Below are 18,194 nucleotides of genomic sequence, written 5' to 3' on the forward strand. Positions count from 1 at the left end.
ATCAAAATCATTCATTTGCTAACTATGCCTATCAGTAGTTAGTGACTTCAGTAGTTAGAAGCTTTTATTTAGCTGGCAGTGTTGGTGCTCGCTGTATTGCAGTAGTTTGAGTAACGAAGATTTTTGTGAAGTAAGTGATTCATGAAAGGTATAGGTTATTGTTAGTCAGGGCCATTCTTTTGTAGGGATTATTGAAAGTCAGATTGCGTTGCCTTAAAAATATTGTATGTCAGTTTATTGATGATCTGAATAAGTAAGGAGAGAAATGTCTGTGCGGGGTCAGGGATTTTCTCTGCCTCGTGATGGCTGGGTGTTGTGTTCTGTCCTTAGGTTAGTTAGGTTTAAGTAGTTCTAAGTTCTAGGGGACTTATGACCACAACAGTTGAGTCCCATAGTGCTCAGAGCCATTTTTAGAAATGTCTGTGCACGTTCAGTTTTGCTCAGCTGTTTGAAAATCAAATAACGTAAGAGGATTATCAGTACAGTTATTCATTAATTTTTCTAAGGGGCGTTTAAAAAGTGTTACGTAAGTTCGCAGCGTTGAAATGTGTACTTTTTAATGGCAGGGGAGAGTTACATGTTGTCGTTGGAGGCTCGAGAAGACGGGCTATTTTTGGCAGGATTCTCTTTTGGTGGGAATCTTCGTGGTTGGACCAAAGTGGATCATAATTTTGCAATTGGCGACTGGCACCGGTTTGGCAGCAAAATATACGGAGGTCGTTAGTGTGTGCCGCATGAGGAGCTCTGGCTAGAAGGTGAAGTTCTTGCGGGTAGGTTGGGAAAGTGTCCGGATCGACTTGGTGCAGCAGCGCGGAAAAGAGTATTGTATCTTGGAGTCCAGCTCAGGTACTAACGATTCCGTCTTCACGAAGGACCTGCACGTCTCCACCGCGCAGCTTGGTGCAATCAAATCTTTCTTACGGTGAGCATAATTGGCAGCACCGGCAGAGTCGTTCAACTGATCTCACACTTGTGGCACAAGACCGACCACCTGCGTCAGTTCCTTCGCACTGGTAGTGAATGCGTGGTTTTCTAGATGGTTTTATCAGCAACTTCCAGTCATTGTTCCCATAAGCATTGTGGGATTTAATAGTTGTCAGTGTTAACTGATAACTACACTCCTGGAAATTGAAATAAGAACACCGTGAATTCATTGTCCCAGGAAGGGGAAACTTTATTGACACATTCCTGGGGTCAGATACATCACATGATCACACTGACAGAACCACAGGCACATAGACACAGGCAACAGAGCATGCACAATGTCGGCACTAGTACAGTGTATATCCACCTTTCGCAGCAATGCAGGCTGCTATTCTCCCATGGAGACGATCGTAGAGATGCTGGATGTAGTCCTGTGGAACGGCTTGCCATGCCATTTCCACCTGGCGCCTCAGTTGGACCAGCGTTCGTGCTGGACGTGCAGACCGCGTGAGACGACGCTTCATCCAGTCCCAAACATGCTCAATGGGGGACAGATCCGGAGATCTTGCTGGCCAGGGTAGTTGACTTACACCTTCTAGAGCACGTTGGGTGGCACGAGATACATGCGGACGTGCATTGTCCTGTTGGAACAGCAAAATCCCTTGCCGGTCTAGGAATGGTAGAACGATGGGTTCGATGACGGTTTGGATATACCGTGCACTATTCAGTGTCCCCTCGACGATCACCAGTGGTGTACGGCCAGTGTAGGAGATCGCTCCCCACACCATGATGCCGGGTGTTGGCCCTGTGTGCCTCGGTCGTATGCAGTCCTGATTGTGGCGCTCACCTGCACGGCGCCAAACACGCATACGACCATCATTGGCACCAAGGCAGAAGCGACTCTCATCGCTGAAGACGACACGTCTCCATTCGTCCCTCGATTCACGCCTGTCGCGACACCACTGGATGCGGGCTGCACGATGTTGGGGCGTGAGCGGAAGACGGCCTAACGGTGTGCGGGACCGTAGCCCAGCTTCATGGAGACGGTTGCGAATGGTCCTCGCCGATACCCCAGGAGCAACAGTGTCCCTAATTTGCTGGGAAGTGGCGGTGCGGTCCCCTACGGCACTGCGTAGGATCCTACGGTCTTGGCGTGCATCCGTGCGTCGCTGCGGTCCGGTCCCAGGTCGACGGGCACGTGCACCTTCCGCCGACCACTGGCGACAACATCGATGTACTGTGGAGACCTCACGCCCCACGTGTTGAGCAATTCGGCGGTACGTCCACCCGGCCTCCCGCATGCCCACTATACGCCCTCGCTCAAAGTCCGTCAACTGCACATACGGTTCACGTCCACGCTGTCGCGGCATGCTACCAGTGTTAAAGACTGCGATGGAGCTCCGTATGCCACGGCAAACTGGCTGACACTGACGGCGGCGGTGCACAAATGCTGCGCAGCTAGCGCCATTCGACGGCCAACACCGCGGTTCCTGGTGTGTCCGCTGTGCCGTGCGTGTGATCATTGCTTGTACAGCCCTCTCGCAGTGTCCGGAGCAAGTATGGTGGGTCTGACACACCGGTGTCAATGTGTTCTTTTTTCCATTTCCAGGAGTGTATTCTTAGAAGGGCAAGAAGTAATAATCGATATGGGAGTGACACTACCTTGCATTTTATCTGTATAAAAATGTAGATAGAGCTAATTATAATACGTTTCGATTCTTCATTAATACTTTAACCTCATAAATGTGTTTATGAGTAAATGTGAGTACTGAGTTTAATCACTGTTTATGTTTGACCCCTTCACAATCGTACATTAAGTTTTACGCTTCTAATCTATATAGCACTCCGTATCTCTCTTCGCATTCGAATACCCACCCACAGCGAAGTAAAAGCGTTCCAAAGGTGTGCACTCTCGTACATTTCCCGGAAAAGGTGCTGACGCTGCCTCTAAATAGTGTCTGCAACATCTTTTCTGTCCTAGATAATATCTATGCTTCGACACTAAATGCAGCATATCCGTGTAGTTACGTTTTACAAAATCCGGTCTTGTAGGTGAAGGTGGGATGAAGTGGCTACTCTAAGGGAAATTGAATTTCCACCAAATCATGTTTACTGATAGAAGTTTCCTGCTCATATATTTGGGATCTACGTATAATAAGATTTCACACTGAATATTTACAAGTAAGTAAATTTGTCACGGCTTGAAGTCAAGCGCCGGCACGCCAGTCGGGAACGACGGGGAAGAGAAGGCTGTCAGAAGAAGTCAGCCAGTCGCACGCTGGCCGGACCTCCCTCCAGGACGACAACGCGGCAACAGCGGTCCGTGTGTGAAGAGAACATAAGCGCCACGACCGACTGGTGACGGTCCAAGTCACTAGCGTCAACGATAGTGACTTCGCTCGCACGCTCTGTGTAGGACAGACTTGGGATTGTTTATACTGAAGAAGATTGATTATTTTGTATGTCGCCCTGTTGCTTACGACACATCTGTGTAATTGCCAAAGTTATGTACTGTAATTTTCTTATTCGAATAAAACTCATTAAAAAGGTTCAAATGGCTCTAACCACAATGGGACTTAACATCTGAGGTCATCAGTCCCCTAGACTTAAAACTACTTAAACCTAACTAACGTAAGGACACCATACACATTCATGCCCGAGGCAGGATTCGAACAAGTGACCGTGGCAGCATCGCGGTTCTCGACTGAAGCACTTAGAACAGCTCTGCCACAGCGGTGGGCAATAAAACTCATTAATACGACTTGTTCGATTGTTTGTCTACTGAACCGAATACGCAGGATTCCGAAACACCACAGAAAGTATAGTGAATAGAACCCGCGCAGCAGGAAAGGTACAAGCTTGGAGAGGTGATTGTAATTCTCAACAAAAGCCGTCATAAGGACATACGCCCTATTTTTTTATACTTTATTGTTATTTTAAAGCCAGTACAACAGGCAGGCTGTCAGCAGCACACTACGCTGCTCTTCAGCCATAGAATATACAAGCAGCAAAAACAGGAGAAGACATATAAGTTACAGAACGGTGGGCAATAAAACAGGAGACACATAGAGACAAACACGGAGCCGTTCACACTCGTCGATAATCCACACTGCTAATTGATGAGACGACGCACAAACACTAAAGATGACGATGGCACTGGTGAACGAGGGAGTGCGACGGTGAACACTGAACACTAAACACGACGGCACACACGAAACACTAATGGCGGTGATCTCCGGCGCGCGAATGTCCACTTAGCGTGTGCGAGTCCGGGGACCTGCCAAGAGGGGAACAGGGGTGAGGTGGGGGAGAGGGGAGAAACAGGATGCCAATGGCGGAGGAGACGGGGGCAGGAGGAGGGGGACAGGGGAGGGGAGGCCCGGGGGAGGAGGGAGGAGAAAAGGAGGAGGGAGGGGAAAAGGGAGGGGAAAAGGGAGAGAAGGGAGGGAGGGTGCCCAGAGGAGTAAGCACAGGAGGAGGGCGGGAGGATCAAAGTTGGTAGGAGGGGTAGATGGAGGGGAGGAGGGCATCATCAGGGAGGGGGAGCTGGCGGAAGCCACCTTGGGAGAGGGTAAGGAGTGTGGTGAGATGGAGACCGGGTGGGACGTGCGAATACAGGCGCGGCAGCGGGCGGGAGTGGGAGAGGATCGGGGAGACGAGCGGGTGAGGAGGATCGAGTTTGCGGGAGGTGTACAGGATCCGTATCCTTTCAAGGAAAAGGAGGAGGTGGGGGAAGGGGATGAGATTGTACAGGAGCCGCGTGGGGGAGGGGAGACGGATGCGATAGGCGAGGCGAAGAGCATGACGTTCAAGGATTTGGAGGGATTTATAAAAGGTAAGGGGGCGGAGATCCAAGCCAGATGGGCATAACAAAGGATAGTGCGGATGAGGGACTTATAGGTGTGGAGGATGGTGGAGGGGTCCAGACCCCACGTACGGCCAGAGAGGAGCTTGAGGAGACTGAGGCGGGAGCGTGCCTTGGCTTGGATTGTCCGGAGATGGGGAGTCCAGGAGAGGCGACCGTCGAGGGTGACGCCAAGGTACTTAAGGGTGGGAGTGAGGGCGATAGGACGGCCATAGATGGTGAGATAGACATACGCCCTATTCCGAATGGTTACTTTTGTATCCCACCTGGGACGCGTCCCGTGGGTAGGAACGGGAAAAGGTATTACAAGTCGGTACTGCAAGAACGTGGTTTACTGGTGCAAAAACAAGGTGATAAACAATTACATAACATTGTACGTAGGTGCGATGCTGAATCGAAGTGTCCTGGCTGGCTGCACCTGATGAAATGGCCTGAAGCAGTCGCGGAGCTCGTAGACCTCGACAGCACCGGCTAGAGGGCGCTGTCATCTGTGTCTCTCGTAGTGCCAACTTGAGAAACTATTCCGTGGTATCGTTGCTATCGATACCACATCCCTCCTCCCTGAAACGACGGACCGTCGTTGAGTATGGCTTCCGACAGTGGTCGGAGGGACCCAGGAGCGGCGCAGCTGAGGGGATGGACAGCGGAACTGCTCTCGAGGGGGCGAGGAAAACGCCCCGTGGAAAACCTGCCCAGGCCGCGCACCGCTACCGGATATGTTCGGAGGAAAAAGCGGAGCAACGGCCTCCATGGGCGACAGCGGCGGCGGCGGTGGCGTGACGGCAGCCTCAGCGTAAATCGGTTCTGGCGGCGGCTGCGTCTGTCCGGAGCAGGTGACCGGACCGGCAGCGGCGACGACTGGATGCGCGCCTGCTGCGGAGGTGCTGTCGGTGGCGTCGTGGGCCGTTGCGGCGGAAGCCGCTAAGCGTCCAATTCTGCCGGAAAACAACCAGCGGCAGAAAACCGAGGACGGCACAAACGAATCTGGTTCCGGTGTCGCTCGACAGCGACGGAAGGACCAGAAATGCCAAGCTGGTGCCTCTGCTCCCAGCGCTGCCTGACAGAGAAAACGCTATAGAACACCAAATCGTGCGGCGCCAAGCCAGAACGATGCGAAGCAGCGGGAGCGGGCAGCGGCAGGTTCAATAGCTGCAGGAGCGACCGGTCGTGTAGCAATTCCTCTGGGAAACGGCTGCCGCGTGTCTGAGAGCGGTAGGAAGCAAGGGAAGTCCAGAGCGAGAGTGCGTGGCGCGCAACTTGCTCATCTGAGACTTAAACGTACTCACAAAGCGTTCAGCCTCGGCGTTCGACTGGGGGTGGAACGGGGCTGAGGTCAGATGGCGAATGCCTTTAGCAGAACAGAACGCTTCAAATTCTGAGGACACGAATTGGGGGCCATTGTCGGAGAAAATAACTTCAGGAAGGCCCTCAATACAAAATATGGATGTCAAAGCCCGAATAGTACAGGCAGATGTAGTAGAAGACATAGGCACAACAAAAGGAAAGTTGCTGCATGCATAAATGACAATCAACCAGCGGGTGTCCCAGAAAGGACCCGCAAAATCAATATGAATGCGCTGCCAAGGCGCAGTGGGAATCTGCCACGCAAAGAAGCGCCGGCGGGGAGCAGATTGTTGCTCCGCGCAAGATCAGCAGTTAGCAAGCAAATTCTCAGTTTGTTGATCAATGCCGACCCAAGTGCAGTGACGACGCGCTAATAGCTGCGTCCGCAGCAATCGGAGGATTTACCAATGCAACGAACGAGGTACAACCACACGACACTGATCATCAGACAACTACTTTCATCTTATTAAAAGTTTGTCCTCTACGAATGAGATAAGCTTACTAACAAGTAAGACTAATATTAGGATGCTGTCTGTGCCTCCATCTTCAAGAGTGTGTTAAATGATTCGGTATTTTATTACGTTCAACGAAATAGAATGCTAATGTCCATAGATCATTGACTGTAAATCTATAAAGTCTCTTATCCATTTCAAAAACATCATCAAGGATTTATAATGAAATTTTCACTCTACAGTGGAGTGTGCGCTGATATGAAACTTCCTGGCGGATTAAAACTGTGTGCCGGCGGAATTGAAGCAGTGAGGACGGGGCGTGAGTCGTGCACGGGTAGCTCGGTTGGTGCTGACACGGTAGCTCAGCGTGTTCGGTCAGAGGGTAATGTGCCCTCTGCAATAAAAAAAACTGACTTAACAGATCAACAACGAACTTGAATGGATGTCTTACTACGTCCGCCCCGAGCAGATGCAACGAACTAAAGCGAACAAAATGAAAAATTAAAAAAAAGTTGGTAGAGCACTTGCCCGCGAAAGGCAATGTTCCCGAGTTCGAGTCTCGGTCCGGCACACAGTTTTAATCTGCTAGGAAGTTTCATCATCAAGGATTTCTTTTTCATCTTCTTCACTGAACACATTCCAAAGTTCGTGTGAATTCTTAAGGGAACAAACGGCTGAGGTTATCGGTTTCACACTCCGTAAGTTTCCATTAGTTTTTGCCACCTATTGCGTCTCTAAATTTTTGTAGAACTGTTCTTTTAAGCGTTTTACGTGGAACATGAAATTTCTTTGCTGCTGTAGAAGAGGGCAACATATCACTCTTTACCCCCTGAATTGCGTTTTCCATCCCAACTTGGTCCCATGTTTTTCGTTCTGATTGTTGCGGTGTAAATCCTGGCATCTTGATGCCCTAGTGTCTTAAAGGACACCAAGCAGCTGCAGCAGTCCACTTTTTAGAATATTTTTGTATGAGGCCAAATATAACAGAACAAGGATGGTTTTAAATAATATTATTTAAATTGTTCAAAACCATCACAAAGGGATAAAATGAAGGCTGATAATTTGCTATGTCAAATGATTTAGGAGTCAATCTGCAGCATTATGTATGACATATGGAAGTAACAGACACCTCTTGTGATAAAACTTCCCACTTTTCTTGACGAGTACAGTGGCCACCTTTCTCGATAAAACGCCTTGTCGGCGGTGAAGACTCACAGATGGAAACATCAGACAGAAAGAAACAACAGGCAACTACATTTGTAAATCAAAAGATGTTGTTTAAAAATTGATATTCCAAAAAATATGATTCTGTTTTTAAATAAGATAACAAGCATAATATAGATGACTTAACCTACGTCAGATGTCTGAAAATCAGAAAACCTTTTTCTAAATAATAACGAAACAAGCTTCCTGAATCAAACTTACCGACAACAGTGATAGTGCATATTAGAACTACTCTGACAACTTCTCGGCAGGCAGCATCACTGTTCTGGGCAGAAAATATGCAGTGGTCTCTTTGCTCGCTCTAGCCACATTACCATACCTTCTCCTATTAATCTGCTACTGCACATATGTCGTTATTTAGATATAGTGGTTACATTTCATATGCAGTATTCTATGGCCTTAAATGAACTATACGGAAAGTCTATACAATGTGATTTTACGTCTGCAAATTCTTAAAAATTTCGTGCAGCCACGTACTCAATTTCGTACAGCACAGTAACTATGACGAATAACGAAATAAATTCTGACCTTTATCATTTAAGGATATCAAGCTATAGGTTGCGGAAGAATCAAATTTTTTCACCGAATAGTTTTCTTAAAATCGGATGTTAAGTAATTCATAGCTGCCGTCGCGTCCGCTCCCCTGCTTTGCCGAGAAGACACGTGGCTGTCGCTCTATGTCGCGCGTGCTGCAGCGACAAGATTCAAATACGTTTGAATTCAAACGTCGCCGGTTGCAGCGGGAGACAGGCAGCGACACAGATGTCGCTCACGTAGGACACTTCCGTAACTACACCTGCGGTTGTGTTTTGTCGCCTGCAGCTGTAGCGCGCTGAAGCTCGCCTGTGTCGCTCACGTAGGACTCGGCCTTAGGTGTGCTCGGTGCACTGTGTGGTTAGACACACTTGTACAGTGCCCAGCATTAAAGTCTGATGCTAGTTCTGCTACATTTTACGGCCTGTCCTGTTCTACCACTCTGCCCAGCTTACGACATCCGACATCTGTAATGAGTCCCCACAAAGTCTGGATGTTCGATAGGAAAGCTTCACGCTTCGTCGCATTTTGACTGATTAAACACGACTAGTTTCGAAGTTTCTCAGAGATACCGTTAATCACACAACGGATTACTTTCAAAATTGTGGAACCCGTCTACGTAGAGAATGTTAAGAACGTTTCATTCCCTATTACTTGTTGCATATTTAGCTGTTATTGGAATGATGAACTTACATGATTACGGAAGAAAAAGGTCCGAGGAGAAATACAGTGCAGCTACATGCGCTACTATCGAATAATACAACGGGAAATTTTGCTCATATCGCGCCCATCCTACGAATAGATAATCATGAACAGTATTTCCTACGTTATTCTTTCAGATACGGCGAAAGGATTTGGGATTTAAGTCAGATCGTTGGTACTCAACTGTTTGCTCCCGCCATTAGTACGTGAATCACCCAAGTGTTGCTCAGAAGCGGCCGCTAGCGACATCGCTTACGCAGACGAACAGAAGTCGAGTGGCGTTGGCCAGAACGTGAAATAGGCTGCGAACCATATACTCAGACTGATTAAAATTTCATAGCTCGACGTATTCGAAATGGGATGTGTGGCAAATCTGTAAAACATGGCGCGACGCCAAGCCGATTGTATTTGTAAATTCGCGACATATATAAACGATCTGGCAGGCAGCGTTTTTGGCTCCCTTAAGCTGTCCTCGTACGCAGCTTGAATGCCAGTGTGGATGCGAAATGTGTTGACTTTTTTGACGTGGAAAATTTCCTGTTGTACAGTTTTTCCGAAAGCGAATTGCGTAACCAAACACGTAGGATTTTCTGAACTTGTTGTGCAAGGTCGCTTCCTACGTCACATGCCGAACAGAGCATATGTCATAGTGGAATAAATCTTTCTGAAGTTAGGCACGTATATACGCTGATGTTTTTCTAGAACCTGAGTGCCATAAAATTATGTTCCTTTGAGTAAACGGCGCTCACTAAGAGCTCAGGAATGAAAAGAGCGACATAATTATACCTAGAGTCATACTTAAGACTCTGCCCAACACATCTTTGCAAAGCTTTATCGGATTTTCATAGTCGTTTCCATTTCGCGACCGATCGTAACTTACTTTCTGGACAGACCTCGTATTTTCAACGGTTAAGAAATTTTTTTAAAACTTCGTTTATTCTTCCGACTTTGGTGTTAAACAAACGTCTTCAAGCAGAAAACAGAACAATTTTTAAGCATATTTTCAGTACATCAAGCACTTTTGAATTCACTGACGTCTCATTCTTTGTGATTTTCTCCTCTCATCTTCCTTAGTGTCGTTTCATTGACCTTACATGTGCTGGGCGCTACAGTCCCGATCCGCGCGACCGCTACGGTCGCAGGTTCGAATCCTGCCTCGGCCATGGATGTGTGTGCTGTCCTTGGGTTAGTTAGGTTTAAGTAGTTTTAAGTTCTAGGGGACTGATTACCTCAGCAGTTAAGTCCCATAGTGCTCAGAACCATTTGAACCATTTACATGTGCTAACGGATGCAGGCATATACATTTCTAACCCTCAATTTTAATAGGAAATGTTCCTAATTACGACTTGCTGCGTTACGCCAGTTTATTTACGATTCCCAGGCTGATATTGTGTGTTTACAAGAGGTATTATTTGATGTGTCTTGTCTTCCTGGATACTCTATGTTTTTCATCGCCGCGCCTGAAAATTCTACCGGTATGGCTTTTCTAGATAATGGTCGCGGTATAGGCTGCAGTTTTTATGACCTCACCTTAATTTTTCCTTACGCTCCGTCTGGATCCGGTCCTTCATCCGATCGCGCCCTTTCTTATAACGAACCCGCGAAAGGTATTCTTGGGGGACGATTGTAACTGCGTCTTACGTCGTGTAGATCAGACCCTCAATTATGCATACTGTCGTAAACTTAATGATATTGTCACGTCTTTGCATCTCCAGGACGCTTGGGTTTGCAGATATCCTACTTTGGTGCGGTTTACGTTTTTTACAGCTACTTCAAGTAGCCGATTGGACAACTTTTATTTATCTTCCCCCATACGTAGTCAGCTTCTATCGGTTGATGTAATTTCTGCCAGTTTCACTGATCACTGTACTGTTTCAATGACGTTTAACCACGTCCCGCACCATCTTTCGTGCCCTTTACGGAAGCTAAACACTCTACATCTCACGGACCCCTCTCTGGAAGGTATCATCGCAGACATATGGCGGCGGACAACCCAGTCCCAGGCGCGTTATTCCTCACTTCTAGAATGGTGGGTTACCTTTGCTAAACCCCGGATTCGAAATGCCCGCATCTCGTGGTCGTGCGGTAGCGTTCTCGCTTCCCACGCCCGGGTTCCCGGGTTCGATTCCCGGCGGGGTCAGGGATTTTCTCTGCCTCGTGATGGCTGGGTGTTGTGTGCTGTCCTTAGGTTAGTTAGGTTTAAGTAGTTCTAAGTTCTAGGGGACTTATAACCACAGCAGTTGAGTCCCATAGTGCTCAGAGCCATTTGAACCATTTTGATTCGAAATACACTCAAGCATTTTAACGCTGAAAAAGCGGCTAAAACAATGCGAACTAGGGAATTTTATTATGCTGTCCTTCGCAATATTTACAATAATGCTCGTGATGCCCCCTTGAGAGTCGTCGACGTCCACCGTGTGAAGGCAAAACTGTTCCAACTAAAACGTAGGCAAATGGATGGTGTCCGATTGCATTCCCAGCCTCGTTCAGTCGTTCAGGATGAGTTGACCTCTCTCTATCATCTTCTTCGGCTTCACAAGCGATCTCAAATGACGTGTCTTTCTACCATTCGTTCTCTAGATGGGCGCGAGTGGTCCTCCCAATCTGATATCATGCGTGAACTTTACCAGTACTTTTCCGAACTTTATACTGAAGTGGATTCAGACGGTCCACCGTCTGTCGATTTTACTTCCCTCCTTGATGATGTTGTTCGCCAGCTCTCCAGGAACAGTTTTTCTCTGTATTTCATCGCGATGATATACTTGATATTGTGGCTCGTTCTCCCTCCCACAAATCGCCTAGCTTCGATGGCCTCCCGAAAGAATTTTACATTCGATTTTGGCCCGTGATAGGAGATACGATAACTTCTATGGTGAATGAAGTATTTCACGGAGGCCTTCTCCTACCCAGCTTTAAGGTTGCTAAAATTGTCCTGATCCCCAGAAAGCTGGGACGTTTGCGTGTGGATCAGGTCCACTCGATAACCCTTTTCAACTATGATTATAAAATAATCGCGCGAACGGTAAATAGCTGACTATCGGTATTGTTGGCTAACATCGTCACGAGCCATCAAAGTTGTCTTCCCGGTCGTACTCTCCTGAATCCTGTTGCTGAATGTCGTGATTTAATTTGGATTACTTCCTCAGTTCCCGTGCCAAGCCCTTTGCTTTTCATTGATTTTCAGCAAGCGTTCGACCACGTTAATCACTGATTCCTTACGCGAGTGTTGACGCCTGTTGGTTTTAACGATGCTGCACGACGGCTGTTTAGCTCCCTAATTACTGGTATTCGGGCGTCCATTGACGTAAATGGCCGTCTTACTTCCCCCATCGCGGTGTTTCAGGGCGTCCTTCAAGGGAATCCATTATCTACGTCGCTCTACGTGCTGTTTCTGGAACCCTTATTGTGATCTATAGCTGCCCGTTTGGGTGACTGGTCGCTGTTGGGAGAAAGGTTTACCGTTCGTGCATATGCTGATAACGTTATGGTTCTTCTCCGTACCCATGATGATATACCATTGCTGAAGGAAGTTTTGGGTGCCTTTTGTCGTCTTACGGTAACGCGGGTTAATGACCAGAAATGTCACTTACTCAGTTTGCGAGGATTTGACGCTGTTGAAATTCCATGGGCTTTGAAGATCACCCGATATCGATCGTTAGGTGTTATAATTCACAGTCGTCCGTAAAAGATGGCTACGATATACTGGAATTCTGTCACGGATAGGATTCAGGGAGCAATCATTGAACACGAACGCCGCTCCCTCTCACTTCTTCATAAGGTCCGGGCCATGGGAACGTATGTGTTAAGTAAGGCTTATTTTCTTGGATAAATCTTTCCACTTCCTGCAATGGTGTACCGCAAGTTGCAAAGTTTAGCTGGTAGGTTTATCTGGCTCAACTCTATATATCGCGTGCGTTATGGGGTCATAGCGCGGCCCCGTCTGCAGGGACGTTTGGGCCTCCCTGACATTCGGATTAAGGCTTCTGCCTTATTCATCCGTTTTAACATGTCTACGCTCCCCCCAGCCACTTTATGACTGTATCCGACCGGCGAGTTTAACACCTCCAGTAGATACTGGTAGGATTAGTTATAAACTACGGCACGTTAAGGAATTTTTTCTTGAAGTCAGTTATTTAGGAGTAAATGTCCCTTCCCAAGCGAATCTTTCCCTATAAATGCTGTTAAGCCGTTGGCAAATTCCTTATAGTATTCCCTCTGTGGAAGCCCTGTCGCCAGAAACGAATTGGAAGATTGTTTGGTCTAACAACAGCCTCCCGATTGTCCCGATGGAAGTGGCGTCCTCGTGGTACCAAGCTGTTCATGATGTTGTACCTACCAACGTGCGACTTTTTCGTATTGACCTCAATGTGACGGATCGTTGCAATCGTTGCCATGAAACTGATGCATTATATCATCGGTTGATCTCCCGCGGCCATGGCCATTGGACGTCGGAGGCGGCTATCTCGGGGGAGATTCTCGTGCGTCCCGATTCAACCTTCTTTCCCCGATCGAAGAACCATGCCATCATGTCGCTTGTTGGATATTATGTCCACTACGTGATGCTGAGTGGATATGACGCAGATCCGTGTGCCTTTTCCCAATATATGGCCACAGCCCATTGGACGTGGCTCAGGATGCCCCGTTATCGTGAGCTTTTTTCTAATATACTGTATCTTGTTTTTGATCGACAAGGAGTTGGATGAGTTGGCATCCCCCCCCCCTTTTTTTTATGGACACTCTTGTTTAGATTCAAATGTTCCACGACGTAGAAGTGACGGAGGAAAGAAGGTGTGGGCACGTTAGAATTAACGCCATATTCCTTTACGTACGTTTTTCTGATTTAACCCTTTTGTTTTTGTCGAAATTACTTCCTTTGTTTTATTTTAAAAAATTTCCTTTAATAAGCGCTTTCGAAAAAAAAAGTGTGTAGCGTTGCTGCCTCTGGATCACGGGATCCTGGGCTCGATTCCTGCTCGGGTTGGGGAATTTTTCTGTCCCGGGTTAATTTTAAAAACAGTGGTAATAGTCGTAAAAAAAAAGTGCCGTGGAAAAGCACGTAATTTCGTATATTACTGGATGCGAACATTTTTTTTATCTTCGTGTTTGCAACGCAAATGAAAAAAAAGTTGTGGCGGTGTTGGGCTGCACAGTGGGCGAGCCGTGTTCAAATCCCCCTCGTGTAATTTTTTTATTTTTTTATATTTTTTATTTTTTTTATAACATGATGAACTGTCCGTCCGGTGACTGCAATGTTTGTTCTCTTTCTGTAGTCTTGGCAGTTGTCATACTATACATTGGTTATAGAATATGAATCATGTGGTAAGAATACATCACCGTCACAAGTAAAAGTTACGAATAGTGAGAGCAGGCTAGATACCACACAGACGTCTCACAGAAATGAAAACTACAAGTAAACGGGTGTGAACTATGTTTAACAAAGGAATTCAGGAGACAAAGCTTCCAAAACGGAACACAACTTCAAAAACTTAAAAAGATATGTTTTGCAAAGCACACAGAAACTGCGTGATTGTGGAGCTGTTGGGTTCATTTGTTTCAGCTTATGTGACAAACATCGTTTCCTTGGGAGTGATCACATTCACATCCTAAATCGGGCAAGGAAGCATATCTCACTCACTCACCAGGCGTACAAATTAGGTGTGTCGATAAGAGATTCCTATCATATGACACACGTACTGTCACTAATGCCGTGTATGTCACATCAGACATATTTTGAGGCGGAGTACTAGGTTGGCTTATCGCCTTGTCATCAAAGCTTTGTGGTTTCCATTCGAAAGCCACTTCCTTTCGCCTGCTAATAGAGTAGTTGTGCAGAATCAACCTTCATTAAAGGTGCCTTCCTTTTACTTCGCTGTTACAAACCGACGTTACATCCAGAGATAGGCACAAATTTGAATACAGTGAACAGTGGGAAAAAAAGCAAGGGGGGAACTATGAACATAGCTCACCCACTTCGCAGTTAAACACCCTGACCAGTTGACAACGACTCCACTTCTTGTGCTTGGTGCGTTCGATGTTTCTATTTTGCTTCCTTTTTCATAGTTCTTCCCTGGTTTCATGCTTGATCTGTGCTCAATTTTTTACGGACTGTCCACTGGCCCCTCTTACCACTAAATCTGAGGGGGTGCGATTGGGAGTTACCATGTAAGTACTGTACGAGGAATAACTTCTGTAAATCATTTATGAGTCAAGCATTTATTTCCAGTTACGAATGTCATCTGTACGGTACATAAACGACAACTGCTTACAAATTACCACAGAGGTGTTGGGTAAGTAGAGACGAACAATTTGATGCAAAACACCTATGGTCTAAGAATCCTGGAAACAACCGCAAATTGGCCTACAACAGCCACCTTAGCTACAGCGCAAACACACGGCGCGAAATTTTGAATGTTCTCTTTCTAGGGTCGAGAACTCTTCCGTATTTCCCGAAATCTCCCGTATCATATCAATTTTCTTTAAGCCTCCCGACTCCCTGACAGACCTCTAAAAGTTTCGCGTACTAATCTACACTGTTGTCGATATCCAGTCTTTATTTTTTTTACTGGCTTTCGCGACGTGCCGATACAGCAATCACAACAGTGGAATGTCAGTTACGATGATACCAACCTAAGGACGACACAACACCAGTCCCATCCAGGCTTTTCTGTTCGTGCTTCTACAGAAAGAAGACGGTTTAGCTCAAGGGAATGCGAGGAGCGAAGAAAGAGTGACATAGACTACGCCCCTAGAGAGATCGTGAGAGGGGGAATGTTTACTTGGTTCTCTGTCAATACTGGCAATACACGGATGCGCTCGCCTCGTACAGATCTCCCGTTATGGTATAAGAAAAGACACGGAAGTAGCAAGGAGTTGCGATGACGAATTTTAGAGACGTCCATGTTGAAACACACTCGTTCTACTATTTCTTAAATGACTTACACTACATAGTTCGCAAGTAAACAAGCTATGCCGGTTTTTATATATTTATATTTCCTTAGTAACTGATTTGAAGAAAATGCGATGCAGTTTTGCGATTCAGATTTGTTGCATCTAAACCTCCCCTAACAATCCTTCAAAATCATAGTTATATGTGGTTCATCTCCCTTAAAACCGTGATCAAATGTTGGTCGCCCTACCTCTCGCCCTCTTAAACCACCGGTTATTTCGGTCAGTTTCTTGGACTTTTTTATTTCGTAAACATTACTAAATTCATTTTTAATGAGTGTAATTAAAGGAAAACGACTTTCGTAAACCTTATATAAAAACTAATTACGTTTACAGTTTTGTCTAAACTTATCCCTTAAAGAACAGCAATCCCGTAGGTAGAAGTACGTAACAACAAAACGATTTAGTTGTCAGTGGTGCGCAATTAAAATTCACAAAATTTTGAGGTAGTTTTAGAGGAGGAGGAGGATATTAGCGTTTAACGTCCCGTCGACAACGAGGTCATTAGAGACGGAGCGCAAGCTCGGGTGAGGGAAGGATGGGGAAGGAAATCGGCCGTGCCCTTTCAAAGGAACCATCCCGGCATTTGCCTGAAGCGATTTAGGGAAATCACGGAAAACCTAAATCAGGATGGCCGGAGACGGGATTGAACCGTCGTCCTCCCGAATGCGAGTCCAGTGTGCTAACCACTGCGCCACCTCGCTCGGTTAGGTAGTTTTAGAATTGTCAGGTACAAGAACAAGGTGTGTTTAATACTTAAGGACGATTTTAGCGAGTAAAATAAACAAGCTCCAAACGCTAAAAGCGACTAAGCCGGTGGCCGTGGCGTATGACGGCGAGAGACTATTCAAACTCTCACGCGGCGTGCACGCGCTGTAACGTAGGTGGCTTTGTAAGCCAATATGAAGCTGTTTCCCGGCTTGATATACCACATTTGTCCTGTATCGAATTGTTTGTCTCGGCGTCACCTACACCACTGTGATACATTGCACATACATCATTTACAGCCTGTATAAAAGAAATGCAAATTTACAGCGATAACCCTAGTCTGACACCGTGGTCTATATAGTCATTGGCTTGCTTTTCTACCCAGTTATCTCAGTGTGTGGTTAGCGATAAAGGATTTGAACAGCGTTTAGTAGATGGGCTGAGAATTCTTTCCCTTCGGAAGTATTCCATAGTCTATATCTAACCACACTTCAATACAATTTTTGAGGGCTATGTATGTAGGTTTTCTGAATTCCTTATGTTTTCCGATTAATTGTGTCGCACTAAATATACCATTTCTTTAGCGTCTGCGTATTATATACCCAAAAATACTGTAGCGACCCAACTACATCTTGATTGTCAATGTGGCTTCAGAACAGAATACGGCACTCCCAATGATATTTTCGTAATCAAGGACAGCGAAGAGGAAAATATTGAGCAACACCATGATCTCCACATATGCGTCGTCGAATTAGAGAAAGTGTTCGGCCAGATGTCGACATCTGTGCTGTTGTTGTTCTGGAGAAAGTGTGATGGTTCAAATGGCTCTGAACACTATGGGACTTAACACCTGAGGTCATAACCTAAGGACATCACACATATCCATGCCCGAGGCAGGATTCGAACCTGCGACCGAGAAAGTGTGATGCCCAGAGAAACTTGTTAATTGAACGTGTCATGTGCAGTCGTTCCCATACCTCTTCTCATACTCATCCACGATGACATTACTCTCTAGAACATATTTTCAGATTGCAGAGTGTGTTGATGACGGAGAATATTGCTAACGAACAGATTAAAGCAGGATGATGATCGCTGGCGATAATCGGTTTTAGCGATGGGAGCGTAGAGCCAATCGAAATATTGTCAGCTAAATGTCTTCAAATAGGATTTCGTGCTGAATTAAGGAAGTTATCTGCTCAAATGTATCCGAACGCCCCTGTCAAATCTGGATGTCACTAGATGCGGACCCACCAATATAAAATGAGGTGGACAAAATTTTTCTGTCAGTGCAGAAGCAATAACAGCAGAGTAGATCCGCTAAAAGGGCTCAGTGACTTCGGACGTGGGCTATCCATCAGATGACACCTGAGTAACAATCCATGAGAGACGTTTGAACCCTTCTAAAGCTGTCCAAGTCTGCTGTTAGTGATGTGATTGCTAAACAAAGGCAAGGCAGCAGACAGAGCTCGTGTACTGAAAGACAGCAGCCGTCGAAC

The sequence above is a fragment of the Schistocerca cancellata genome, chromosome 4, assembly GCF_023864275.1.
Source record: "Schistocerca cancellata isolate TAMUIC-IGC-003103 chromosome 4, iqSchCanc2.1, whole genome shotgun sequence".
NCBI classification, from domain to species: Eukaryota; Metazoa; Arthropoda; class Insecta; order Orthoptera; family Acrididae; genus Schistocerca; species Schistocerca cancellata.